The 20,424-nt window shown below is 38.1% G+C and overlaps 1 pseudogene; it reads right to left on the reverse strand.

The window, feature by feature from the left end:
* Positions 1 to 5,754: 5,754 nt before the first annotated feature.
* Positions 5,755 to 20,424, reverse strand: part of LOC149201597 (N-terminal acetyltransferase A complex auxiliary subunit NAA15 pseudogene) — a 42,624-nt pseudogene continuing 27,954 nt past the window's right edge.

Here is a 20,424-nt window from a genome sequence, read left to right on the forward strand (position 1 = left end):
CACAAGAATCCTGAAACCAAACTGCCTCTGTATCACTGAATTAATTACTTCTGTTTGAGCTCCACAGCTTACAGTAAAAAAGAAAGTCTTCTTTTTCCTCACTATCAACCCCTCCTTACACTTTCAAACTTGAATATATACAAATTCAAATTTTAAACTGTTTGTATATATTCATAAAACTCAACCACTATTGAGTTTCGATGCCTAAAAATTATGGAACTGATTACTTCATTTTTGCTGGAGGAAACAAACTTGACACCTTTTAATTCACTGCCTGGAGATGCTTATTGGCTGATTTGAATATTTAAAGATGTCAGAGTTTGTTTTTATTCTACTAGGTTATTTTCCGCCTGTGTATTTGAGTGCTCATTTTATGCCTTTAAAATATGGAGATAATCCCCCTTAGATTGATTAAGTTCCATTTGTCTTTGATTGCTCAAAACTGTCATCACAGTTTGTTATTTATTGACTAAATGCTTGCATGAAATTTGGAATTTGATCTAATTGTGACTTGTCTTTCAAGAAATTGTTGATTTGTGGTAGCATCGGATGTGATATAGCCATGAAAATTGGCGGAGAGGCTGAAGCACATGAGATTTCCAAAACCCAAAAATCGTTTGGAGAAATTCTAAGTGGATGAGGAGATATTAAAATAATTAATATTTTTAATGGGGTCCTAAGTATAAGCTTAAGAAAATTAAAATATTAATGTGTATTAATATAATTTTGGGTTATAATGTTCCAAGAGACAAGGATCAAGCCAAATCTAATCTTAGTTGTTGATTAGGCACTTAATCTCGGCCATTGAATCGTCAAAAGAAAAAGCATAAGAGGAGGCTTGAGGGTCAGTGGGAGATACACCAAATTGATCAATTAGTTCGATTTTCTCGAGCGGAGTTTTGCTAAGGAAATCAAACAAGTGATATTTTGTATCGAGGGTCATTTCGGCACGAGGCCGATAATACATAGCAGAGAGGTAGAGATAGTGCCCGAGAGACAACGCAAGGCCTGGGAACGCTGACGAAGAGGCAGTTGGGACTTATGCGGAGGCTAAGGAGGCTAGTGTGGGTGACGCAGAGGGTTAAAGGGCTGACACAGAGGGTTAGAGGGCTGACGCAGAGGCATCAGTAACTGCGCAAAGGCTAGCAGAGCTGATGTAGGGCCAAGATGCAGCGCTATGTGATTTTTCGTGGGGCAGACTGAGTGTTGGCGAGCTAAGAAGGTGATGCAGTCCCTATCTGAGTGACACATAGCAGTGGAGAAGCTTGGAGTAGCTTTCACTGTCCAGCTAAGGAGATGTCGTAGTTGCCGTGGGATCATTCATCCGTTGACTGATCAGCCGGAATATCTGTCTCTGAGGAGAGGTATTACTGCCAAGGACATTCTCTGTTGGGTGAGCCATTTCTGGCACCCTAGTTGTATTCAAAAACTGCATAATAATAAAACCATCATATCTGCTGCACCAGTTTTCCTGCATTGGGTTTTTCCAGGGATGCTTATCCAAAACAATGGTGTCCCTTGTGTGTTTGTCTTAGTTATTTCAGTTGTTGATCTGTATATGTGTTAAGGCTGCATTTGTGTTTATTTTCGGTATTTATATTTATAAATAGCTTGTTAATGAAAGAACAAGTAAGAGAAAATAAACGAGATAATTAAATAGGGATTTCTGACGTGTTAGACTTAGAAATATCAACATGGTATTAGAGCATTGCAGATCATAGGAGGAATGACAGCACCAACAGAAATCTGAAGAATTTGCAGCTGTCCCAAGAGAGAACGTTGTTCAAGAGCAGAAGCAGCAGAAAAGAAGTGACGCAGAGGACCTGCGTTATCATTTCAAGCCAGGAAGAGGGTCAGCACAAAGGTAGAGAGGGGCAGATCAGACCTACGCAGTGCCCGATCATCTTTCTTAGCTAGGAAGGATTGATGTTGTGGCTATGAGGAGCAGATTTTGTCGTTCCCAAAATTGCGCAGAGCCTGGAAGGCTCAATTTCTTTAGTTGTCGAAGCTTGGGGAGCTGTGGGCAGATTGTGATTGAGAAGCTGGTGGGGTGTTGATCTGTCAGTGCAAAACAATACTTAAGGAGACAGAACCAAGGTAGAGCGAGTCGCTACCTTAACGGATTTCTAGCGAAGAAATCCAGATCCGAGTTGCAGTTGCAAGGAGGATTGCAGAGGAGCGGTTCGACAGTTGGCCAGAGGATTTCCAGGAGGGAAATCAGGACTTTGAGGGAGATTTCCAGGAGGGAAGTCGAAACTCAGAGGGATTCCAGAATAGGAGCTGAAATGGTAGTGAACAAACTGAGGGATCGGGACAGGTTGGACGGTGCTTCCAACTTTGTCATCTGGAAGGCTAGGATCCTGGCAGTCCTGGATCGACATCGCATCAAGGACTTTTCCTTGAGAACCATGGCTATCCCTATCAACCCAACTAAGAATGAGAAGTATGAGGATGCAATGGTGAGGGCGAAATGCACGATCCTAGACAAGGTCAAAGATCATGTCATACCACATATTGCTAAAAAGAACACAGCAAAGGAGATGTGGGATAACTTGAAGACCTTGAATCAGGGCACTTCCGTGCAGTGGAAGATGCTATTGGGAAACCAACTACGGTCGTATCATATGCAGAAGGGAGAGCAGATAGATCCATTCCTTCTTAGGTTGTGTTGAAGCCTCAAAAATCGGGTCTACAACAAGGGGTATACCCACCCGGTCCAGACCTTGGTTAGTAGCTCCTTTTCTGTTTGGTATAGTGGGTCCGACTGGGGATATGGGACCAGTTTCCCAATTTATGTGTGTGTGTTGAGATTTGATATTTCCTTTCTAAAAGTTCCTAAGTGAAATGCTTTTATTCTAACTCTAATATAATAACATGCAATTGTATTCTAATAAACAGAAATATCTAATTCTACACTAACCCGGGATGAAATCTTTTCGTTATGCGATCTAAAATGATTTCAAATAACAATTGGTAATAAAGATCATTCAACTGTTATGAGAAAAGAATTCAATAGAGATAAACCACTTCGTATAAAAAGTTAGACGAAACAATTGTGAAAAACATATCGCATAATAAGCTACTCATATATTAAGCATAAATAAATAGCTATCACCATACAGAAGTGCCAAATGATAACTCAAGCATTCACGCATCAATATATAAACAACTGAACATAAATATCACTTTAACACAAAGGCATAAATAGTTAAGAGATAAAAGTACCATTTATAACTAGTTCTACTCATGAGCTTCAAGCGATAATGATTTATCTCTTCTTAATCCAACATCCACTAAGAGTACAACAGTGCAACATTAGTAGTAGATATTAAATGCAGATATCAATAAATCCTGTTCCATTCATTCATCAAAACCTTCTCGGAGGGTGAAAAAGTGCATGTTCTGAGGACAAGTTTTTGACAAATTTCAGGACCCTTCTCTAAATGCATGAGAAGAGTTTAAATACTACTAACTAAATCTAAAAATAACTTATTACAAAAATGTAGGATACGGTTTAAATGACTGTCCTCATTTCACGCAAAAATAAAGCAAACCTAATACTAACATTGAATCTAAAACTAAAACTAATGACTAACTATTCCTGCATTTGTTCCTTGAAATCGCAAGCGTTCAGCATTTGCTTGAGAAGAGTCGGCCGGCCGACTTCCGACTTTAACTGTCTGTTAAACACACATGGGCAACAAGAACAATATGAAAGATAAAACATGAGAGTACATCTTTTATTAACAACTGATATACATTTATAGTACATTGTTGTGATCGTTGGGTTTCACATCCCAAGGTCTCTTGGACTTCTTGTTGTCTATTCAGCTTCCACACTAACCCATTGAGGATTAGGTGTCCAACATTCCTCCCCTTAATCCGAAGGGTTATGTATGAGTCCAAGAAGAGAGCTGTAATACAAAATGTGCAAAAATGCATGGCAGCACTAGGCTGAATGTGCTCTCTGAAATGTTGGTATAAAGGGTGGTGGTTTAAGGATGACCACCAACACTGGAATGCTTAGTGCAGTTCTCGGAACTCTTCCAAAACTGGCAAGAAACTGAAGTCTTCTGCTAGAGGAAGTGCTCCTATTTTTTTGAAGAGGGAAACCTTCAACCATGAAAGGGAGGTCTCACCCCGCATAAAAGGGAGAAATTCAACCTGAAAAAGGGAAGTCTCAACCTGTGATGGTTTAAGAATGACCAACAACTCTGGAATGCTTAATGCAATTCCTGGAACTCTTCCAAAACTGGCAAGAATTTGGAATCTTCTACTAGAGGAAGTGTTCTCAATTTTGTTCCTGGAATTCTTCCGAAACTAGCAAGAAGCTAAAGTCTTCTGCTAGAGGAAGTGTCCCAGATTACCAACTGAAGGCATGTTCACGGGCATCTTTGTCTATGGATACAACTCTGAAACTGGTGTGGCAGGTTGTGGCTCAGGCTCGCTTGATGTGGCTTTGAAGCTTGTATATGACCATCATTTCCCCCCCTGTCTGATACAAGGTGAGATGATGGAGAAAACTCAACTGCAAGATTGTTCAATACTCTGGAACAAGTTCTGACATGTGTTTGGAATATCTTATTGGCTGTTGATGCCCATTGCCAAGAAGTGATCCATCCAAGATGAATTTTTGTTCTTGCAGGACGTTTGTTTTTGAAGCATCTGTGTGAAAAATGACTGGTTTTATGATAGTGCTTACATGGATGAAGATCAAAACAATGATCTTTCAGATGGCCAACTCAGTCACAGTGTTGGCATTTCACATTTTGTTGCTGTGGAAGAGGGGCAGAATTTGGAATAGCTGGATGTGAGCTGTCATGAGGAGCAGGTGAACTGTCATGAATGAATCCAACACTTTGAAACTGAATGGGCGTTGAGTAGTCTGGAATATGAAAGGACAAGTCCTTGTCATATCCAAGACTAGTTTTGTGCTTGTTGTGGACAAGTTGTTCCCAAGGTCTGATGATGGGCTTGGGAAGTGCAGACTGAGTTTCTACATCTGCATGTACAAAATATAAACCAACTATAACATTATTGACTTGCTTCTGATGGCTTGCAGTCTCAATGTTCTAAACAGAAACATGTTCAGAATGACTTTTCTATTTTAATTCTTCTTGCTGTAGCTGAGTTTCGAGTTGCAAAAATTCAATTTTCTCCTGTGCATTTTGTAGACAGACCTCAATTTCTTCGAGAGAAACTTTGCTTACCTTTAATGTATCATGAGTAGTAGACAATATCAGAGTTTTGAGGAACTCTAATACTTCATTGATTCTGGCCATTTTCTCCAATGTTAAACTTACACTTTAAACCAACTATGAACCAATGTCACTACAAGGTATTCTCAAAGTTTGTTCTCCCAGAAAACTACAACAATCAAATGAGATTATTCCTTGAGGAATGAATCAAAAGCAAGATTTTAACTCTACACTTATTCTCCAAACCCACACACAACGATGGTTGGTTGCATTCATATACAAGGAAAGTATATTGTGCATTCCCAAACAATGAGACTCAAATGCTACAACAAATAAAATACTTGTTTTTCCACTCAGAAATATATATCAGCAAGGATGCAAGCTTTACACAGTCATCTATTCAAGAAATACAGTGTATTTTATCAATTTTACACCGGAGCTCCAACAACTGTACAATAACGACCAAAAAAAATCTGCTAAATTCATCCACTGAACATTTGCTTTCTTATTTGCTATTCAACTGTAACTCAAAAAATTGGACTGTAAAGAACATTCATCAAGGCAATAAACCTTTCAGTTCCTTTCTATCTGCACCGAATGCCTCAGTCCCAAACCCCTTTACGTATACATGAGCAAAAAGTTCTGAAGGATCTGGCACTGGACTTTCCTTTGCCAGGGCAATTGCATCATCAACTTCTTTGTTTTTTTTTTCTTCCTTTTCAATATCCTTCAATTCAACTGTTGTGGCTATGTTATTGGCTAGCACAAGTTTACGGACCCTTTCAATTGGATCACGCTCCTGTCTGAAATCTGTTAAGTCGAACACCTTCTACTACCTGCATATACAATTTCAAGTCTAGGAAACGCATAGCATACATACTCAAACACACCATTTATGCCATGATATCCTCGGTTCATATAACATTCAGTGCCTCCTCACAGTGTTCCCACACATCGCACTCTTCAATTAAAGGTTGAGAGGCACTCCACTCTCTTAAAGCATTAAAGAATTTTGACCATTAAAGAACCAACAAATCGGTCACGCGCAGACTAGTAATAACTCAAATCAACTACCAGCTGTTATAGATCTCACCGTTCAGTATCTTCTCCTAACAGGACTCCTTGAGCGATGACCCCCACGTGGTGACCTCCGACGAACAGTTTTGCGTCTAAATAGAATGCCTTTTTGCAGCTGCCATTTTAGTTTCTTGCACACCAAAAACTATACTTCTCTTCTCTACCAGAGACTAAATTTCTATTTAGGGAAGGGCTTCCCTGCCCTCTTCAAACTGTACAATTTTCGGCGCTTGAGATGCCAACGTACAGATATGCCTGGAACTGAGAGTTTGCAGCGATTTTTTTTAATTAAATGGAAATTAAAAGGCGGCCAGACAGTGCATAGAAACGGGTGAAAATGTGAATGAATGGCCGGATAACTCTGTACCACAAGGGATGTCCCGCTTTGCAAAAATTCCAACCCGACCTTCTCCAAGGACTGTCCACTTTCGAGTTTCACGATTTGGTTCACAAGAATGGTTAATGAATCGAGCAATGCTACCTTTTCTGGTGGCATCAATTAATTCAGACTTATTAAGAGATATGATAAATGCATCTTTCAACCCTGCATCTGATAACTGAGAACTACCTGGTCTGACATTTTAATAGCCTCTGTAAATAAACGAAGGTTTAAACACACTTGGAGCACGCTCAGTTCCTGAACTCGAAACTGGGCGAGAGCTAGACCACAATGGCTAGACCACAAATCCAACTCAACAGCTCTCATGCAACGGAAACTTTAACAACCCAGAAGTTACCGAGGACCGCGCTTCCCATTTCAGTTGTTCGATCAATACCCAAGACTGTACAGGAGCAGTGTAAATATATATGGCAGCGTAAACGAATAGGGGCAGCGTTCAAAACAGTTCAAGATACCATGTACATTCAATGCATGGCTCATACACATCATAAGACAGCTACCACAAACCAATTTTCACATGGTTCAAACTCAGAGCCTTGAATTAACAATAAAGACGAGTTGCCATTCAAGATTATTGAAACCTTACGGGGTTTTTAACACAGGCGTCGACAACATGGTTTTTTTTAATATTACTTCACCTGAATCTCATCAAAATAATTTTTTCAAATCCGTTAAAATAAAACATTTTAGATAATGCAATTGCCAACCATGAATCACCTCACCTCGTCAATGTGATGTAACATTGGTACTGGTGCCCACAGAATCTCTAGGATCTAAACCATCAGAGAATCAACTGGAATCCGTCAACACTCTCTCGTGCAGATAGAGGCTTTGATTCACGCACCATTCATGCAGTGAACTCAGTAAACTCTCGCAGCAGCACTCCCTCAAGGCATTCAACACAGCAGCACGGCCTCAAGGCATTCAACGGAGATTCAGAATGTTTTCAGAGCTGAGGCATCACAGAAATGGCGCAGAAATAATTATGGTAGACAGAGCGCAGAATGGCACAGAATCAATTATGGCAGACATAGAGCAGATTTAGAATCGCAGAGACATAATTAGATGAAACGGCTTGATGCATGTAATTAATAGAACTGATAGACAGAGATGGCAGCTAATGGCAGACAACGGTTATCGCAGAGAGCCCACAAAGAGCGCAGGAAAGAATATGGCACAGAATGAGGAATAAAACGCTCAATTTTGACAAGCAGATAGGGTATTAATTAATGTTGTCAAGAATGTTGTTGGACGAGCAAAATCTGACGATATATAAGGTGGCAATTTTAATCAATTCTGATTAGGAGAAAGGTAGAACTGACATGTATATAGAGACCACAAAACAAGTGGCTCAAATTGGAGCAGGACCAGTAATCACCCGCTCTGATACCATGTTAAACACACATGGGTAGCAAGAACAATATGAAAGATAAAACATGAGAGTACATCTTTTATTAACAACTGATATACATTTATAGTACATTGTTGTGACCGTTGGGTTTCACATCCCAAGGTCTCTTGGACTTCTTTTTGTCTATTCGGCTTCCACACTAACCCATTGAGGATTAGGTGTCCAACATTGTCTAACGAAACGAAATCGGCAAAAGCTAGCGCCATCTTCTCGGTAGAATTAATGACAAATTTGAGAGTCATGCACTGGCTGTGTGGTTTTACCAAATATGCCTAGTAAGAATCCCAATTCAACTTAGTTAATCTTTTGATTGATTCTGCCTTTTCTTGAGCCTTCTGTCTCCAGCCTGTATGCAATTGTTGTGCTTTCGGTAGATACCCTGGAGTGGTTTCTGAGATAAAATTTGCCCTGTGCAAATTTTCATTTATGCAGTCAATAACACTGTTTGCTGCTGTGGCTGCTTCTTCTACCACTTGCTCTACGTTCCTGATTTGTGCATCCCACTTGTTAAAGAGAATTTCTTTGTGATTGTAGTTAATTATTGATGCACCTGCTCTTTTCCCCTCCTTTGTTTCTTGCCAAGCCAAATATTCAGTAACTCTTTTATCAATTAAATCATAATCATGTCGTAAGTCCACGACTTGATTAGTGATTTTATCGTTTATTTCGCAATAAGAGTTCCATTGTGTTATTCTTTGGCACAATGCTTCTTGTTGCTGCAGTAGTTGATCATTTAAGGAAATGGATTCTGTGATGAATTCTGTAAGCTTAGGATCATCCTTGTGCATCTCTTGCATATCCTCTAACTGTTTTTCTCTTTCATCCAAACTGTTCTGGTAGCCTATCTGCATTTGTTGGAAGTCTTGTTGTAATCTTTCAAGCTATTATGTGCTTCATTGTTGGTGTTCGCTTGTTGCAGTTGTTGTTGCAAAACCTGTATTTGATCTTCCTTTTCTTTTAGTAGTTGTTGTACCTCAGGAGCTTTATCAATGGTCATAGAGGCATATGCTCCTGCGATCTGAGATAATTTGGTGAGATTTTCAGTGGGATCGGTGGTAGGATCTTGCCATAGGATGTCTAATTTCTCTGCATCATGAGAGAGCACATTTTCCAATTTTCTTTTCTTTCTTTGTCTTCTCACTACTGCCTTGTGTTGTGGACTGTAAAATACATCAAGAGGAGGAATCTCCTCTATTTTGAGCATAAGTTCAAAGAATGGGGTAATGGGAATATGTTCCATTTCTGAGTCATTGCTAATTGTTCCTGTAGTTATATCTTTTGTTTCTTGTACATTACTCACAGGTGTTTTTGTGCTTTGTCCTTCAATATTGATTAAATCATTGAATGTCTCCCATTCTTTATCTAGCTCGGTTCTGACTGATGGTGGCTGGACGATGAGAGGGGGAGGATCTAGCTGTGGAGAGGTCAAAACCTGTTGCTGTGGGAGCTCTTTTGACTGGGCAGTATCCCTTACTGACCCTTCGCTTTTATCATGGTCACTTTCGGATCTCTTAGAATGTTCTGATGTTTCTTTCCCGGACTTAGATTTAGATCTGTCTGTGCCTGAACTTCCACTGAGACTGATACTCGGAGTTGGTTCCCTTATGGGTTCCAAGCGTAGTTTTTCCAAAGGGATATTAGCTAACCTCCTTTCCCTGTATATCTTGAACTCTTGAAATTTTGCTGGAGGGAATCGCATTTGGGCCGAATGCAGAACTTCTTTAAGCGTACTTTTCTGTTGGAACATGTCATCAAAAAGATCATCTTCTTTAGAAAACACCTTTATTTTGACTGCAGTAGTGAAATTCTTAGCAATATCATAAGGGTCAAATGGTCTTCCTGGAAATTTGAACAATCGTAGACATGTTATGTTGTTTAATTCTTTGAATGCATGGCCTATATCAAATAGTGAAAAGGCCCCACAGGCCACAAGAAATTGTGGCCAAAGAGCCTTATTTTTGTCTTTCAAATCTTTAGTCAAACCTCCTTCTCCGTAGATTTGATAAGCAATTTCTCGTGCCATGAGTTTATCAGGAACATACAAAGGTAAGACATGAGGGAAGCGAGACTTTCGAATACCCTGACATATGTAAACAGTTCCTCTCCGAACCATCTCACAACAGGTAGTATATCTACCTTTGCTTCGGGAGAAAATCTTGGAGCATCTTTATCATACAACATTTTGTACAGGGGAAACATGATTCCATGACAAATCTTTTAGAAATACGGAGTGAACTTAGATTCCCACAATTCTTTATGATGAATATGAATGGGTAAGGGGTCTTCAGTCGTCCATTTCCAATCCATTAAAGGAAACTTGGAAACATAACAGATTGCATCCATCACATATGCCGATAAGTAGAAAGGGGGATAAATTCTCTGAGAAACAGTTCTTTTAGATCGGTAATTTACAATGGTTGTGGCTAAGTTGTCAGACAATATTTTAGCCCAATCCATAACAGTAGCATTAATGGCGGCATCCAATAATGGTAGCCATTCAGATGAAAATTTGTTAATGTCTGGCTTCCCAAAAAGTCTACAGAGCATAGCAGCAGCAAAGCAATACGGGGAAGTGAGAGAACCAGTACTATACATACCATGTTTATCCCTTTTTAGTGGTTCATCTCTCCTTGACCAATCTTTGGTGCATTCTGCCAGGTCTTCATTTTCTTTAGCAAACTTCTCTATGAACTGTTTGTTGTAAGTCGCCTGTGGCTCTGGTAAATGGTACATGAGCTTCAAATCTTGTGGAGTGAATGAGCCAATAAGTCCTTGACCCTGAGTCTTAAATTGTCTGTTTTTGATGTCAGCGTTGTCCAGTACCCATTTAACCATGTCCGTGTAGGGAAGAATTTTGGGCCTCTTCGTTATTCGGTGTAAGAACGAACAAGCTAGCTTTGTAATGCATACCTCAGAAGACCCATGTGAGCCTGCAGTAGCTGTAACCTCCATCACTTTGGGATTCTCTTCCTCAAGTAAACTGTACATGCCTTCCCAAGTAGTAATACCAGTGTCTCTATTACAGGTGGTGTCTGTATACAAGGGCATCATTTCTTTGTCTTCAGAACTCGGAGCTTTGCCTTTCTTTCCCATAATATCCTGAATACTGCTTTGTATAGTTCTCTGTTCTTTGTTCCTGCAGTTTACAAGTGAGGTGAGAATAATGATAAGGAAAGGTGACGGGAAAGATTTTAAATGCTGAAGACATATAAAATATACCACCTTACGTGAAATGGCTCTTCGATAAGCACAAAACCATATTTCATTAATAATTGGCAACTAACTCATTAATTAGCATTTAAAGCGCATAACCAGGTCTCGGTTTATGGAAAATACTTTTTTGAACAACGAGCCCGAAAGATCTACAATGAAGCGATTTTGCGATTTGCTTCGCAATATCGCAGATCCCTCTGTCGCAGATCGCAACATCGCAATATCGCTATATCGCAACATCGCAACATCGCAATATCGCTCTATAGCAACATCGCAATATCACTGGAGCGTAACATATGACAATCATCCATTAATGTGTTTTTCGCGAAATGCGATTTGCGATATGCGCCATCGCATATCGGGAGTTTGAGGTTTTTTAGCGTAAATGATATTTGATGCATGCGATGCGATGAAGTTTCATATCGTGATCTCGCAATCTTAGAATTTCGCTTGTAAGGAGATATCCATTATCCTTTTTGCGATGCGATATTTCTTAAGGAGTGATTTTATCTTACCTTATCATAAAACTTAAGTTTTTTTAGATTTTTCAAGGGTATTTTCCTAAGTTTATAATGGTAAGTTTTATTGAAAAAGGAAATACAAGCACGAATTGATTTTTAAATTTCTTGACTAACGGCCCCCACTTATTTAGTGTTATTAGTAATAACACTAAATAAGAAGGGGGGTTGTTGCTGGCCACAACAATTGGCGATTCACTTGGAAGAACAAGTTATCTCTGCTTTTCTTTTGAATTTTCTAAACTTTCAAAATAGAAAATTTTTCAGAAAATCAAACTTTATTATAGAGAGACAAAGTGCAGCATGCTTTTACCTATCAATGATATTTCGTTTCTTCTATTTTTTAACTTTGATTATTTACTCCCTCAAGCTAGTCTTTGTATCTACATCAGTCACTTGGTTTATAAAGATAAAAAAAAAAGCCTTCTCTGTAAATCAGTTTTAAATATGCTGATTTGTCGTAGGTAGAGCCTCTGCTGCCAGCAGGTGTTTATAGCCTCGACAGGGTTACTTGTTACCCAGCGATGATCCTGTATCCTACTTAGAGAAATATACAACTTTCAAAGAGAAATCCATATCCACACGTATTGCTTTCATTTTATTTTTACTCTTAAAGAACAATGTCTTGGTTTGGTAGCCAATTTATGACAGTGTCATTCACTTGATTTATAACTTTGATGAACAAGCTGGCTCGTGATGAGACCCCTTGTCTTTGATTGCAACAATCTTGAGTCATTGCCCTGTTGTGGTATGCAGTATTGGCAAATTCAGCAAGCTATAATATCTATGATCATGATAAGTCGGCTTGTGATGAGACCTCTTACTCTTTAAGTTAAAGTGTATCATTGGATTATTCCCTGAACGTTGTATTTTCCTAGGTGGGGAGGAAGTCATTGTTTCCTTAAGATAGTTCTGGACGACAATGGTAGAGTTTTTGGAAAGAGATTTTCTACAGAGAATCTTCGTTTTGCTATTGATACCTTTCATTGGACTGATATAAAACAATTTCCCACTAAAGGTTGGTTTTCATCAAAATTTACAAGGTTGAAACTAGTATCATTTCTAGGCCTAGAGCCTTTAACTGTATCTCTCAATAATAATGATCAATTTTCTAGAAAGAATTCTATTTATACAAGTGAAAAAACAAAATCTAAAAGAGAAAATTTTTCTTTTTCGTGAATTCCAAATGTAACCATTTACAACTGGTTTTATTATGAAAATAAAAATAAAAAACTAATCTACAAGATAGAAGAATGATCTCCTATGGAAAATATTTTTTTGAGGACCTGTCCGTTAACAGGTAAAGATTCTCTTTTTCCTGTTAAATCCTGTAACATAAAAGTAGACAGACCTATGACTTCTGCGATTTGGAAAGGGCCAAGCCACATTCGTTGAAATTTCGTATGTTTCCCTTTTTCCTCATGAGCCTTGTCCCATTTTAGAACTAGATCTCCCATCTGAAAATCCTTTCTGGATATCATGTTTGAATCAAAAGAAGCTTTTACTAATGCTTGGTGATGAGCATGAGTTATTTTGGCCTGTTCTCGTTGCTCTTCTAACTTAATTATTTCCAGTTGCCTTAGTTGTAAGGAAGAAGTTGGTGCTTCATCAATATATTGAACTAAGGCCAAAGAGGGAATTGCTAAATGAGTTGGAAGAACCACTTCTTTCCCCTAAACTAAATTAAAGGGAGAAGTGCCAATAGAGGCTTTATGCGTTTTTCGATCTACCCATAAAGCATATATTAAAGACTTATGCCAATTCTTGTGATTTTGATCAATGGTTCGCTTAATAATTCTGATTAAGTTTTTATTTGTAGATTCAGCTAACCCATTCCCCTGTGGGTAATAATTGGCAGAGTATTTAAGCTTGAAACCCCTTTTGAGTGCAAATTCAGTCATAGCATTACCAGAAAAATATAAATCATTATCAAACATTAAAGCAGAAGACAACCCAAACCTGGTGATTATGAACTAATCTATGAATTCAATGATGTGTTCAGCATTAGCCGTCTTGAGTGGAACTGCTTCTACCCATTTAGTAAATTAATCTGTTGCTGTAAGGATATATCTATGCTGTTTAGAGGAGTGAGGAACGATCTTACCTATTATGTTCAATCCCCATTGATCAAAAGGCTGCTCAATGTTGATTGGTTGTAGCGGCAATGATGGTTTCTTTTGTATCCCACCAGCGGTTTGAAAAACTTGGAATTTCTTTACGTAGTTATGTGAGTCTTTGAATAATGTGGGCCAGTAATAGCCTGCGCATAGGATTTTATGTGTAGTAACGTCTCTAGCATTGTGTCCGCCTGTTGGCCCATTGTGGAGTTCCTGCAAGACTTTTTCAGCTTCAAATTTCTCAAGACATCTAAGGAGAACAGAAACATAATTTATTCTAAAAAGAACATCGTTCATGAGCTAATATTGTTTAGCCTTCAACCTTAGAGCTCTTTTCTTGGTATGATCGAGGTTTGAAGGAGCATATCCATTCTTTAGACAAAATATGATATCAGCGTATAATGATTGAACATCATTTAGGCTTACCTCGTACATTTGTATCTCTGCAGGTGGTATTTCGGAAATAAGCGATGCTCCAGCCAACATTTTGCAAAAGCCTTGATCTTTTACAATACTTGCTGGTTTGATTTCTACGTCATATTCCTGTAAGCCAGTAACCCAATTGGCTCTTTTGTCACCCACATCTTTCTGTACTAAGATTTCTTACCGCTGGAAACGGTACTATGATTTTTGTATGGGTTTGGAGTAGAAAGGGTCTAAAATATTTAATTGCTTTGAAAACAGCGTAAGCTTGTTTCTCTATTTCTGAATAGTTTAACTCAGCCCCTTGTAGATTTGAACTGAAAAAAAGCAATTGAAGCTTCTGCCTTGTCTTGATTTGCTTGAGTGAGTATCGCAGCATATGATCTATCAGAGGCAAATGTATATAAAATAAAAGGATCAGAAAATTTTGGAGTTGCTAAAGATTGAGCGTTAACAATTGCTTGTTTGATCAAATTGAATGCCTCGTATTCGTCTTGGCCCTATTTGAAGTTTGAGTTTTTTTTAATCATTGCTTGTAAAGGAGACACGATCCTTGAAAAAATTGGAACAAATCTCTTTACAAAATTAATCTGGCCAAGGAAAGATTGCATAGCTTTCTTGTTGTGAGGTAGGGGTATTTCATAAATCTCCTTGATTCTGTCAGGATCAATATGAATTCCAGATTTTGACACTATGAATCCAAGAAGTTTTCCTTCACTTAATGCAAAAAAGGATTTTTTCGGGTTAAGTGAAATTCCATACCTTTGACAACGTTGGAAGATTTGTTTTAAATCTCTAAGATGATTGCCTCGTTTCTTGGAATATACAGTTATATCATCCAAGTAGATTACCACTGATTTGTTAACTAATCCCTTGAATACGATGTCCATGGCTTGGTGAAATGTGGCACCAGCATTGATTAGACCAAAGGGTATCTTTTGATATGCGTAAGTGCCCCATTTGGTTCTGAATGTGGTTTTTAATTGATCATCGGGATGGACCAACACTTGGTTGTAGCTTGAGAATCCATCCAAAAAGGACATTAATTCTGATCCTGCGACTGCCTGCAGTATTTGCTCCATGGGAGGCAAAGGAAAATTATCCTTTTGGTAGGCTTTGTTAAGGTTTCGAAAGTCAATGCAGATTCTGATGTCTCCATTTTTCTTTCTAACGGGAACCATATTGGAAACCCATTTGGAATGTCGAATGGGAAAAATGATTTTGGCTTTCAATAACTTATTGAGTTCAAATTTGATCTGGTTTTCTAGATTGGGATGGATCTTTCTCAGCTTTTGCTGGACAGGTTTTTCATCGTCTATCATTGGGATAGTATGTTGGATGATGGAAGTATCATAAGTTTTGAGTTCATCGTAGTTCCAAGCAAAGACACTTTTGTATTGTCTTAAGAGACGAATATATGCTAATTTTTCTTCAGGAGCTAGGCCAAGGCCTAGGTTGATATTATGTGGTTTGGTATCAGTTCCAAGATTTACTAATTCATAGTTCAAAGCTGAACTTTGCATTTTTGAATTGGTAGATCTTTTGAATCGATCTTTCAAATCATAAAGGTCTTCTAACTTGACTACTGACTTTGGCATAACATTATTAGTGCTATCTCGTTGTAATTGTCTGTCATGTTGGTCCTCATCAATTATCTGATTGGTGTAAGATCTTTCAGATGTGAGGAAACTCACAATATCACGATCATCGTTGAAAATCCTCCAATTGGTAATGTTATCAGGAATCGAGGGTCTAAAGATTAATTCGATTGAAAATCGATCAGGGCTATAGTCTTTTGAAGGAATGAGCTTGAAAGCTACGTTAGCTAGGAGGTCTGCATTAGCATTCTGGAGTCTGGGAATTGATGAAATGTTAAATGCTATAAAGTGTTCAGTCAGATCTTGAACTAAAGATTGGTAATGTTTTAAATGACCTGATAAACAATGTATAGTATTGCGTACTTGTCTGATTACAATTTCAGAATCTCTGAAAACATGAAGATATTTGATGTCTAATCTGATTGCTTTGTATAATCCTTGGACTAAAGCCTCGTATTCTGCAGTATTATTGGTGCAATCGAATTCGAGTCTACAAGTTAGTATAGTTTTATTTCCCTCTGCACTGATTAACATGCATCCTGCTCCTGCTCCTTCGTTAGACTTAGAACTGTCAAAAAACAACTTCCAAAATAAAGATTTATTTACAGGACTATCTATAAAATTAATACATTCAGAAATATTTGTTTGAGAGAAATTTTCTACTTGAGATAAAACATAATGTTCTAAGTAAGGTGAAATATGAGCATTAAAATTTCCTATGAAAGAATCTACTCAGTCAGCTAAAGGATAGTAATGCTAACCTCGGCTATTGCTGAACACATCATCGAATTCATAGATCTGTTCATAATCACCAGGTTTGGGTTGCCTTCTGCTTTAATGTTTGATAATGCTTCATATTTTTTTGGTAATGCTATGATTGAATTTGCACTCAAAAGGGGTTTCAAGCTTAAATACTCTGCCAATTATTACCCACAGGGGAATGGGTTAACTGAATCTACAAATAAACTTAATCAGAATTATTAAGCGAACCATTGATCAAAATCACAAGAATTGGCATATGTCTCTAATATATGCTTTATGGGCAGATCGAATAACGCAAAAAGCTTCTATTGGCACTTCTCCCTTTAATTTAGTTTATGGGAAAGAAGTGGTTCTTCCAACTCATTTAACAATTCCCTCTTTGGCTTTAGTTCAATATATTGATGAAGCACCATCTTCTTCCTTACAACTAAGGCAACTGGAAATAATTAAGTTAGAAGAGCAATGAGAACAGGCCAAAATAATTCATGCTCATCACCAAGCATTACTAAAAGCTTCTTTTGATTCAAACATGATATCCAAAAAGGATTTTCAGATGGGAGATCTAGTTCTATAATGGGACAAGGCTTATGAGGAAAAAGGGAAACATATGAAATTTCAACGAATGTGACTTGGCCCTTTCCAAATCGCAGAAGTCATAGGTCCGTCTACTTTTATGTTACAGGATTTAACAGGAAAAAGAGAATCTTTGATCCATAAACTTCAGCGATTTTCTATATCACCTCAAAGATCTGATAAGTCTCAAGGCAGCGTGACTTCGCAATATAACCTTGCTCATCCTCTTACCAGATTAAGGAGCGAAAAGTTTGGCGTTCAGCCAACCGAGTTACCTCTACCTACAAGGAAAAAAGCAAGGAAATCACCTAAAGGGTCCGATAGCGAGACTCTTTCATCATCATCATCCATCTCAACCTCTCCACCGCGAAGTCAACCATCCACTCCTCCACTTCAGATTATTGTCCACCAGTCCACTGGAACTTCCACATCTCCTTCTCAATCATCTGGAGTCGTAATATCCTCATCTTCCCAACTGCAGGGATCATCTTCTGCGTTTTCCCCTGTTAGTAGTTCAGCGATGGCCCAATCTCCATGGAATAACCCAGGGGTAGTCTTAATGCCTGCACCCTTGAGTCAGATACCGAATCATCCTGAAAAATGGCTGCCTAATTTTAATGCTGAAGCAGGCATGCTAGCGGAAGAACATATAAATAACTTTATGTTATCCGTAAATCTCAATGGAGTTACCAACGAAGACGCTGTCGTCCAACTTTTTCCTTATACTCTGCAAGGAGCAACTGGATCATGGTATTTCTCATTACCATCTGGATCCATCACTAGTAGGGATATCTTCCAAGAACAATTCCGGACTAAGTTCGGTGATAACAAGTCTACGGCGACATTGATCAACGACCTGTCTAACCTTAGGGCCGAGTCAAAGGAACCTATCAAAGATTTTAATTCATGTTTCAATAAACTGTTAAATAAAATTCCTACTGCTTCCAAGCCTAGCGAAGAAGTGCGAAGTGAGTGGTACATCACTGCTTTACCGTCAAACATAGCAATCTTTGTCGATAGGGCTAATAAAACAACTTTAGCTAACAATATGAAGCAATAGCAGTAGAGAACGTATCATAGCCCTAGAAAAGAAAAATACGATAGAAGAATGAAAATCCAAGAATGTTACTTTCAAGGAAGATCCCAAGAAAAAACAATTGAAAGATCCATTCGATTTAGAAGGATTGCAAAAAGTTTTGAAAACCATGTCTAACGAGATGGTCGACATTAAGAAACAAGTGGCAGAAACTTCTTCTAAAAAGCCTTACAAGCCTTATAGAAGAAACCCTTCGACTGATTCAAAGCCGCCAAATGCTATCACAAATGCTAAATCAGAAGAAGAAGAAGAAGACATTGCTACTGAAGAACATACTGACGAAGAAGAAGTTGTAGAGGTACAAGGTATGTGGGATTTCATCCTCCTAGATGAAGAGGATCAAGAGGCATCCCTGGTTAGTACTCGAAGTAGAAATCAACTTGATCCTCCTCAACCTACTCCTAAGCCAAAGAGCGCAAGCTCAATGACTAAGGACAAAGTCACAGCTAATGAAACAACACCTAAAGCGACTCAAACCAGCCCAGTTCAAACAAATTCATCAACTCCATCAAAAACGTTGATCGTTTCGGATGAAATGGAGTATAATATCATAGAATACATGAAAAGGACTAGGGCTAACATCACTTTTTACGAATTGAGCAAGTTAAAACACCAGCAAAAGGTACTTTTGAAAGAATTACATGTTGTACTAGTTGCACCTTTGCCCGCCGCTGTAATCTCTCAAGCTTCCCATGAAATGGGAATACCTCCAACTAATGTGATTAATAAAGTTGATCCAAACGATATCGCTTTAATTGGAGGAAGGTCGAGATCTCATACTCCCCCATTTCTTCTTACTTATGAAGTTTTCAATAAAAATTTGAATAATTTCTTAGTGGATTCTGGAGCTTCATCTAATATTTTACCAAAACCAATATGTGCAAAGTTGAACGTTCAACCGCAAAAAATTGTTGTGCGCATAGTTCAGCTAGATCGATCGCAAGTCGAAGTGATCAGCGAATTAAATTAGGTTACCATAAGGCTGTCATCTAATCCAAAGGTATGTCAAGTTATCAACATTTTAGTTGTTGATATTCTGGAATTTTATGGCTTAATTCTTAGCAGAGATTGGTCAGAAAAACTTCATGGATACTTTGCAACTAATTGGTCCCACGTGTGGCTCCCTTACAATGGTAAACCAAATCAGATAAAAGTTGAGCAAGAAAAACATCAGAAATACATAGTAACAGAACTGGAAGGAAAGAATGAACCGGTAGCATACAACAATAATATCATTGGCAACTACTCAGTAGATTCTTTCCTAGGAAATTTTAATGCTCATATTTCACCTTACTTAGAACATTTTATTTTATCTCAAGTAGAAAATTTCTCTCAAACAGATATTTCTAAATGTATTAATTTTATAGATAGTCCTGTAAATAAATCTTTATTTTTGAAGTTGTTTTTTGACGGTTCTAAGTCTAACGAAGGAGCAGGAGTAGGATGTGTGTTAATCAGTCCAGTGGGAAATAAAACTATGCTAACTTGTAGACTTGAATTCGATTGCACCAATAATACCGCAAAATGCGAGGCTTTAGTCCAAGGATTATACGCAATACTCTACATTGTTTATCAGGTCATTTAAAACATTACCAATCTTTAGTTCAAGATCTGACTGAACACTTTATAACATTTAATATTTCATCAATTCCCAGACTCCAGAATGTTAGTGCAGACCTCCTAGCTAACGTAGCTTCCAAGCTCATTCCTTCAAAAGACTATAGCCCTGATCGATTTTCAATCGAATTAATCTTTAGACCCTCGATTCCTGATAACATTACCAATTGGAGGATTTTCAATGATGATCCTGATATTGTGAGTTTCCTCACATCTGAAGGATCTTACACCAATCAGATAATTGATGAGGACCAACATGACAAACAATTACAACGAGATAGCACTAATAATGCTATGCCAAAGTCAGTAGTCAAGTTAGAAGACCTTTATAATTTGAAAGATCGATTCAAAAGATATACCAATTCAAAACTGCAAAGTTCAACTTTGAACTATGAATTAGTAAATCTTGGAACTGATACCA

The sequence above is a fragment of the Pinus tabuliformis genome, chromosome 2_1 (genome assembly GCF_031772625.1).
Source record: "Pinus tabuliformis cultivar Carrire ecotype Pingquan chromosome 2_1, CPIR1, whole genome shotgun sequence".
NCBI lineage: Eukaryota > Viridiplantae > Streptophyta > Pinopsida > Pinales > Pinaceae > Pinus > Pinus tabuliformis.